Raw genomic sequence first — 9112 nt, 5'->3', positions numbered from 1 at the left:
GGGGGGCTCCCTGCCTCTCCCCAGCGCTAAGTAGAGCTGGGAGCTGTCACGGGGGGCCAAACCAGGGGGGGCAAATTCTTCAACAAATTGAAATCTCAAGAAACACAAGCTGACCCAGGTCCACAGTCCTTGCCGGGTCAAGGCTCGCAATGCGATGGGCACCAGCCGGCGGCTCAGGGGCGCTCCCCAGCACCACCCCGGCTCAGGGTTGCACTTCTTTCCTTTGCTTGCCTGGAATATCCCGTTTTCTCCCCCTTCTTGGGGCGCTAAAGAGCTCAGAAAAATCTGCATTTTAATTGACATTCCAGGGAGAGAGAGAGGGGCGCCTGATTGCTTTTCTATTCAAACTAAGCAGGCTTTTCAGATGAAAATGAGTCGAGGCCGGTGGAAGATTTATAGGGATTTGGGTCCAGGGGGACAATGGAGTTTTAAATGTTGATAGCGTTTCACACCAAACACATAATGGGTACCCAGAGTTTGAAAGCAGATTTGCCTTTAAGGGTAGATTTTATTGAATTGGGAGAGAAGGAAGGTCTGGAGAATAGTTTGCAAGGGAGCGGGCAGCGAAGAGAGTGACAGAGGCTGGTGGCCCCCGGACCGGCCTCCTGCGCCCGGCCAGGGGTCGGAGCCCGCGCCACGCAGGGCCCTCGCTGATTCCCCTGCGCGGCCCCACCGCTGAGCGAATGAGCGCTCAAGTTAGAACTCGCCTGCGCTTTCGACATCTCCGAGCGGCCGCCGCAGAGCAGGCAGACGAGCTAGGAAAAGTCGGTCCAGTTCGCCCCCTAGCCCCAGGAGCGCTGCGCTCCCTCCAGCGCCGACGGCAGCTGCGGGAACCGGCTCCCGGCACAGAAATTCGGGAACCCGAGCCGCCGCCGCCTCCCCAAAACTGCAGTGCCCAGCTTCGCCACTCCTACAGGAATGTCACGGGCCCCGCCCCAGAAGCTCCCTCCCATTCAGGGTCCAACGCGGGGCAGGAGCTCCCCGGGTTCGGAGATGAGGTACCCCAAAGATGCCCCTCGGGGGGCTGACCTGTGGGGCTGTGCCACCGGCAGACAGAGCCCTAGTTCGTCCGCTCTACGGTCAGAAGAACGCGCCCAGCCGGCAGGACTGCGCCTGACGGAGTTTGACAGGGAGGGGGGTGTCAGCGCGAGAGGCAGATGTCAGCATGTGGAAGGGGGTGGTAGCCGCAGAAATTCCCAAACACCAGCCGTCAGCACGTACCCACCTCCCGCGCATCACCTATGCAGCCAAGCGGGAGAACAGGGAGCACCCTGCACAATGCCAGTTCTCCCGCGCCCTCTGCCTGGGGACAGTACACCCAGCATCCCGGGCTCCCTGGGCTCCCACTTTCCCGGCTGACGATGCTCCCCGAGACGTCCGGCAAGGCGATTACCTTGAATGGCAACGCTCCTTCGCGATCTGTGCTGTCCTGCGCCCGGCGTGGGTCTGGATAGAGAAAGCGACGAGCTCCGGGGGCCAACACTAAAAAAAGTGGTCCTTGGGTCGTCGCCGGTGCAAAGGCTTCGTGGCTTCACGAGAGCCCCAGGCTGCGCAAGAGCGCGGGCATGACGCCGGCGGGCTGCCCTCAGATTTGGGGAGCGAGAAGAAGAAAGAACTCAGGCTTGGCGTTTCCTCCACCAAACTTTGCTGGCAAGTTGCGAACGCTCAGAATGCGCTGGAGAGCTGCGGCCTCCGCGGCTCTCGGGGCCCGCGGCCGGCCCCCGCCAGCCTGAAGAGGAGTCGCCGCGCGGGGCCAGGTACGCCGCATGCAGCCCCCGCGGCGCCCGAGCTTTGTGGCGGCCGCGCGCGCTCGCTCGCTCGCTCGCTCGCCCGCTCCGCACCCGCCGCCCGCCCGCTCGGCTCTCCGCGGCGCTCTCCGCCGCCGCCGCCCGCGCCGCCGCCTCCGCCTCCTCTTCGCGGTGGGTCACGCCCCCGCTGAAACCCGAGCCGTTTCCTGGACGGCGGCGCCCGCTCTGCCAATCAGCGCCGCGCGCCCGGCCCGAGCCCCGCGCGGCTCCCGACGCCTCCGAGCCGCCCAGAGACACCGGCCGAGAAGGAGAGAGCCCGGCCGGCATCCGGAGGGATGATGCCACGATATCCCCGGAATAAGGCCTGATGCTGCGCCCGGCGCTACCTCCTCCTGCCTTCCCTCCCTGGCGGGCTGGGCTGGCCAACGGCTTGCAGAGTGGCTGCGTTACGTTGTTTTCTGTCGAGTTAGAAAACAAATGACACAACGCTCTACCTCTACTCTCCCCTTAAAAAAACTTTAAAATGAGTCTACATGGTACTACGGGGAAAAAAATTAATGCAACTGACGCTTATGGAGGAGAAGAAGCAATTTGGGAACATTATTCTGTCCTTCTAAATAGAAATGAGAGGGGGAAAAAACGAATTATTTATGGAGGCCTTACTATGGGCAGGGCACACTAAATACGTGATTCTATTTAATCCGCACAACCCTCCTGCAAAGTAATAGTCTCAGTTTCCGAGTTTAAAAACTTAGAATCAGAGAGGTTAAGTAATTTGCCCAAAGTCACACAGCAGGCTACTGGCAGAGCCTGACTCTGAATGCGGTTCTTAGGAAAAAGTCAAAACCTGCAACAAAAGGAAGTATTGCTTAGTAATACAAATGTGGGTTAATAAAAAGAAATTCAGAAGTCTAAAGACTGAATCCTCCTGTAAATAGCTGTATGACCTGGAGCAAAACAATTCCTCTCCAAATCTTAGATTCAAGATCTTAGGTGCAAAATCGAATTCTTCAACTGAATACCAAGCTGGAACTGGTTAAAGTTCACATTTTCCTTTTATCTTTTCACTAGGCTGTGTCTTCAGGATAATTTATTTTTAAATATACTTTTCTCCCTCATTCATCCATCTCCTGATCAGTCATGCTTAAGTTCAGGACCATAGAGATAAAAACCTTAATTATTTTTCTTTTGAAAAGGTTACAAACCCAGAAGAGCTTTAAAATCCTTTCGAGGCCTGAAGAGAGATGGAGCAGAGAGAAAAAAATGACCTGGAAAACCAACTTTTCCTGCATTTAGAAATTCAGTTGCACCTGGGTCACTGACATTGCACACTTCATAACATTTACCAAAATATTTTTTCAGGGAGCCACATGATTAGAAAACCACTTTTATTCACAACACAGCATAGAAATTTTACATGCAAATTACTTAAAAGCCAAAAGTATCAAAGTTGCTTAGATGTCACAAGCAAACAGCTATGAGATGATAGTTTTGGAAATTTGCACACCAAAATAATAGTCTGATTCTCCAGCAAAATTATCCATCTGTATGCTTGGTGAGAGGAGGATGTTTTTGACCAAGTCCCCTAACCAGGGTCTTTTAAGGAATACACACCTCAGCCCAGTGACAGTCTGCTATACTATCCCAGCTGGTTTGTTTTGACCACACTAATGTGTTTTCAAATTCGCAAAAAGGGGATGTGGCTGAATGTCCCCCTCCTCCGAAGCTGGCATCCACGTCTTTATATCCCCCACTAGTGGGAAACTCAGTGTCTCGGGGTAGATTCTTTTCCCATCCCGCAGCGTGTCCATCGGCCAGAGAAAGTGCTGTTAACACATTCTCACATAAATTAATGGTGCAGGAAGCCGCTGTCCCTGTCCCCCATTCATCAACAGTTTGAATGGAAGGGAAGCCTTCCACTGAAAATGACAAATAAAAACACCTACGCTGATGTCCATACGCAGTTTGCAGAATTTATTCTGTATAGAAAGGGAAAGATACCAGTCCATCAAAAGCCCCTCATTGAGTGCTCATTGTTGAATGAGAGAGACCCACAAGCCCACAACAGGAAATTCTTCAGTTTTGAGAAAGGCAAAAGCATGTTTGGAATTATTTTTTAAAAAATCAATTCTGTCGTCATATTCAGTCTTCAAGTGACCTCAGATGGTCCAGGAAAGTCTTCACACCAACGAGCCTTCTGAATGAGAAAATAATCTCTTTACAGATTTTTTCTCTTCCCTCTTCAAGTGGCTGGAACCCCTTTTGTCAATGGCCTCCCATGAATGGTGTTGCTAATAAGCCTATTAATGAGCTTCCACAGCCGAGTGTGAATAGGTAAATAAGCCCCAATCTGTTGAGGTTCTGGGTAGAGGGCAGAAAAGCCAGCAAGAACTAAAGGTGACAGTTTGAACTGAACTACGAACGCAGGCACCAGGTTTCAGCTGAAAGAACTGCCAGACAAGGCCACATTCACAGCCCCTGCACCCCCTACTGAGGTCCCTTTTCTTTGCAATTTTCCCCCTTTATAAAATGTCTTGAGTAGTCACCCTTTTTTTTTTTCAAAAGCCCTCAAGTCGCCCTTCTTTTTTCTCTCTAGTAATGATACATCAATGGGAAGGAAGAAAAATGAGGACACCAGAACTCTGATGGCCCGAAAGTTTCAAGAAACAAATTGTGCTGCAAACTCATTGGTTACGGGAAGAGAAAAGGGAAGGGGGTGGGAATGCTCGCTGCCACTGGCCTCTCTTTCTTAAAAGATTTGGAATTTTTCTTTTAATAATTTGTTTTTTAATGGGTAGCTGTTTCTTCACCCTTATAGAGGAGTTAAATGAATACAGGCTGCTGACGTGAAGTGCTCCTGAGCCTTCCATGTGGAGCTGAGCTCCCTGCAAACTAAGCTACATCTCAATAATGTCCTCAGCATAAAAGCAGCTCTCAAAAGGACGGCCAGAGAATAGTCCAAAGACTATGGTAAGTGTATTCCTGGGATGAGAGAAGGGGCTGGATCCCCTGACAGGGAGCTTGTGGCATTTAACTGAAGCAAAATCACTGAGCCCCCTAGGGAACATCACCAATGTTTCTAAACTTAGAATGGGGCCTGAATCGCAAAGCCCAGGCTTCCCTGGAGACAGAGTTCTTCTGGAAGGACCGTCTCACTTTGAGGCAAAGGGGCATTGCTTTCTTTAGGAAAGAGGCTGGGTGCCGTGCTCTTCACTCAATAGCTGTGTGACCTTTACCCAGTTACTTGAGTTCTCTGAGTCTTCCATTTTCTCAGCTGTAAAATGAGGAAAATAATAGTTCCTTTCTTGTAGCTATTTAATGGGATCACTAAGAAGATTAAATGAGTTCGGCTACGACAAGCACGTAGACATTTTTGTTCAGATGCTTCTCATGGTTTTGAGAAATTCCTGGGCACAGGAGAAAGGCTATGTGTTTTCTATGGGTCTTGTTAGTCGCATACAGTAGTCCACTCCTATGCAGTGCCCTCTGCACAATTTCAGTTACCTTCAATCAATTACCCAAGGTCAACTGTCTGAAAATAGGTGAGTACGGTACAATAAGATACTTTGAGAGAGACAGAGAAATCACACTTACGTAAATGTTATTACAGCATATTGTTATAATTGTTCTATTTTGTAAGTCATTGTTAATCTCCTACTGTGCCTAATTTATAAATTAAAACTTATCATATGTACTCACATAGGAAAAACCAGTACATACTGGGTTTGGTACTATGGGAGGTTTTAGGCATCCACTGGGAGTCTTGGTATATATTCTCCCAGGATAAGAGGGAATTGCTGTCTTATTATTTCCATGTCCTGGGCCCACTGGGAGGATTAAAGTGATTCAATGAAAAGCCTAGACCCTACTAGCACCACAGTACCTGGTTATTATTATGGAACTGCTTTTAACATAATCTGGAGACATTACTGCTGAATTCCCCATCCCCCCTCCTGGCCCAGCTGAACAGCCTGACAGCATCTCCCCAAAGCCCCCTGAGAAGAAATGTGTCCTGGGAAGGCAGTCTGAATCATACAAATGGCCATCCAAATGGAAGTCACTGCAATGTCCTCTCTGCCCCCTTTGCTCCCCTGGCCATGCTGAGGGTAGGGCTGAATAGAAAGCACTTTTGCCTTGGAGGACACATTTGTCCTCAAGGAAAGAGCTTCTTTAAAACCGTAAGGAGCACCTGCATAACAATCACCACTGTGCCTTGTTCTGGTTATTGGCTGGATGACCAAGCTCCTTAAGAGGCGTAGATTGGTATTCCCAAAGGAACCAGATAGAAAAGTAAGAAAAGACATGTTAAATCCAAAGACATCATCAAGCTTAACCTGTGAATTTTACAAGGAAGGAAAGCGGACCACAGAGAAGGCATGCAGGGTGCTCTAGGCCACCCCACTGATTAATGGCAGGGAAGCCCAGAAGTCTGTGCTCTTGCCTGGCCACTGGAGCAAGTCCACCATGCCAGGTGAGTCGCACCCACCCATTGCCACATGATCAGGCTCGTTACAGATGATTCCACTCCTATAGGACTGAGATATTTTGAGTAGCATTCATTGCCTTCAAAAATGTTACTATATTCAGAGAATAATTGCTTATCTGCCTTGAGTTCAGCTCACCTTTCCTTCAAGGGCTCCAAACAATTTATGCAAAGGTTATTATTGCTTCAAAGATCCTTCAAGTTCAGGTGCTTCTTCAGGTGCTTAAGATTGTTAGACATCTTTTTCTTACACTTAAGGTTTCATTGGCTGAAGTTGCAGCGTCTTCAAGACAGGGGAAGAATTAAGGGCCAATTTGTGGTTCATTGAATGATTTTATGAGTAATATAAAAACAAATGGAAGTGGAAAATTCTTAAAAATTGCTGAAGGCTGGTTTTGAGAAATTAAGACTTTAAAACCATACTACACATTTGTCATTTACATATGCATAATTGGGTATATAGCTCAAAATGCAGTGGAAGAACAATTTGGGAAACTTCGCTGCACTCTAGTTCAAAAAAAGCAAAAATCACCATAAAAGATAGGGGGGAGGGATAACTGGGAAATTTCCAATATTGTCCAGATAGGAGATAATATTAATATTAGCGATTTGTATTAATTAGGTAACACTATAGCAGGTTGGCTTTGTAGGAAACGTCTGTGTTCTTAAGAGATCAATGCCAAAATTTAAGGAATTGAATTTTCTGATGTTTGCAATTTACTTGCAAGTAGCTCAGGATAAAAGAGCACAAACACATAAAGTATGGCAAATTATTCACTCTTGACACTATATAGTTGTCAGCATACAAGTGTGGTTTCACTAGTATTTCAACTTTTCTTAGTGTATAAATGATTTCAAAACACAAAACTGGGGAAACTCCAGTAGGGGACATTATGGACTCCAGCCTCAGTGCTGCCCTTGTGCCTTAATCACAGGCATATTCCTAACTTTGGCTCCTGGCATCTGCCAGTCTGAATATATAGAAGGGAAAAAGGACTTTTTGGCTAAACCAGCAGATGTAATGTCTACAAAGCTCAAAGTCTCAAGGTATCTGACAAGCCATGTAGTGTGGCAGAAACAGCATTAGTCTAGGACAACCGAGACCTGGGTTGTCATCGCCACACTGTCAAAGGCTAACTATGCAATTCTGGGAAAGCCACTGACCATGCCACGGCCCACCCCCACCCCTGGCCTCACCCTCCTTTACATAATCGAGGTACCCCCTTCTAGCTTTAAAAAGAAAAGTGTCTATGATCTCTGAACATTGCTGCCTCCATCCAAAGGTCCACAGAAGCTGAGAAGTTGTCATTTACCCATTGCTGAAGGCTGAGCTGCTGTTACAGGAAGTCAGTGTCTACTTTAAAGTATTTTGAAACCGTAGCCCTGGCACCCTGCTGCCGACCTCTGTCTACTGGTAATGAGTATCTACCGGAAAAGTCCGCTAATCCCTGGCCCATTGCTGTTTAAGGACAATTTACGGCATGTCATTTCTTGGCTGCAAGACTCCATGGCCTTCCATCACCCCTGCCTTCCAAATATGACTACCTCTACCACCACAAGGCCTCTCATCACAGTGGAGAGGAACTATGCACATAGTTTTAGCCAGCATGGGGCAAATTAGGATAAAAATAACAAAGATGTCCCACCCCAGTGCTGCCTACATCCCTGTCTGAAGCTGCACTGTCCCATGTAGCAGCCACTAACCAGTGTGATTATTTAAAGTTAATTAACATTAGGCCAGGGGAGGTGGCTCACATATATAATTCTAGCACTCTGGGAAGCCGAAATGGATTGCTTGAGCTCAGGAGTTCAAGACCAGCCAGAGCAAGAGCAAGACCCCATCTCTACTAAAAATAGAAAAATTAGCAGAGTGTTGTGGTGGGTGCCTATAGTCCCAGCTACTCAGGAGGCTGAGGTAGGGGGATGGCCTGATCCCAGGAGTTTGGGGTTGTTAGGAGCTAGACTGATGTCAAGGCACTCCAACCTGAGGCAAAAGAGGAAGACTCTGTCTCAAAATAAGATAAAATTAAATTAATTAATATTAAATAAACTTTAAACTTCAGCTCAGTAGCACCAGGCACATTTCAGGAGCTCAACAGCCACATGAAGCCAAGGATACCAAAAGGGACAGTGCAATGATTATAAGGTACATTCACTATGGCAGATACTGGAGAATGCCCCTGCTTCTCACTTCCTCCACAAGAAGACCTCCTTAGTCAGATGTGTCCTCAGTAACCACTCCTGCCTTCCGCCCATAGGTCCAGCATCACTATGCCCTGGGGACCAGCCTCTTACATTACCCATGGTGCAAGGGGCCAGCATCACCACACCCTGGGCACCGGCATCTTGCATTACCCATAGTGTAAGGGACGAAAAACTTCACTCCTTAGAATGAGAACAGTGCCAGAGATACACAGAATGAGTCTTTGTTCAACAAATACAATGCTTACTGTTGACTGAATGAAAATGATTTGGCCTGCAGAATCACCTCGTGATCCCGGAGGCCCCCTTGAAGCAGCCCCTGGTCTCAGTGGAAGTTTCTATGGGTCCTAAATTCCTCTCTGCAAGGATTACTGCTCCCTCAAATCCTCAGAAATTCACAGCTGTGTGCTCTGAGCTGCAAGCCCAGAGAAAGGCCTGCTGAAATCCAGATGACTCGGCTCTTAGGGAAAATCCAGTAGAAACTGACCTTAGACAACAATTTTGGCCAACAGTGGTCAATTGGGGACCACTAAATTATAACAGCCAGAAAGGCCCAGCCTGTGTCTCCCATCTCAGGAGTCCCAGGGCCTGGCACTGCCTGGCTAGTTGGGGGCAGTTGGTTGAGCTGCGTTTGTACCTTCCAGGCTGTCAGCAGATAGTTGCTGATTGATGATTGTAA

The 9112-nt window shown here is 48.2% G+C and overlaps 1 protein-coding gene across 12 annotated transcripts in view; it reads right to left on the bottom strand.

Annotated features, from left to right (window-relative positions):
• FGFR2 (fibroblast growth factor receptor 2) overlaps positions 1 to 1817 on the bottom strand; it is a 108318-nt gene extending 106501 nt beyond the window's left edge. For all 12 annotated transcript variants that reach the window (XM_023511647.1, XM_023511649.1, XM_023511648.1 and 9 more), the window contains exon 1: positions 1394 to 1817. The gene's annotated coding sequence lies outside the window, so the exon portion shown is untranslated. The remainder of the gene's footprint in view (positions 1 to 1393) is intronic.
• Between the last annotated feature and the right edge of the window lie 7295 nt (positions 1818 to 9112).

This window comes from Otolemur garnettii, unplaced genomic scaffold, assembly GCF_000181295.1.
Source record: "Otolemur garnettii isolate 467f Iridium unplaced genomic scaffold, OtoGar3 scaffold00021, whole genome shotgun sequence".
NCBI classification, from domain to species: domain Eukaryota; kingdom Metazoa; phylum Chordata; class Mammalia; order Primates; family Galagidae; genus Otolemur; species Otolemur garnettii.
The sequence above is the reverse complement of the archived record's forward strand: the minus strand, read 5'-3'. Positions and strand labels throughout refer to the sequence as shown.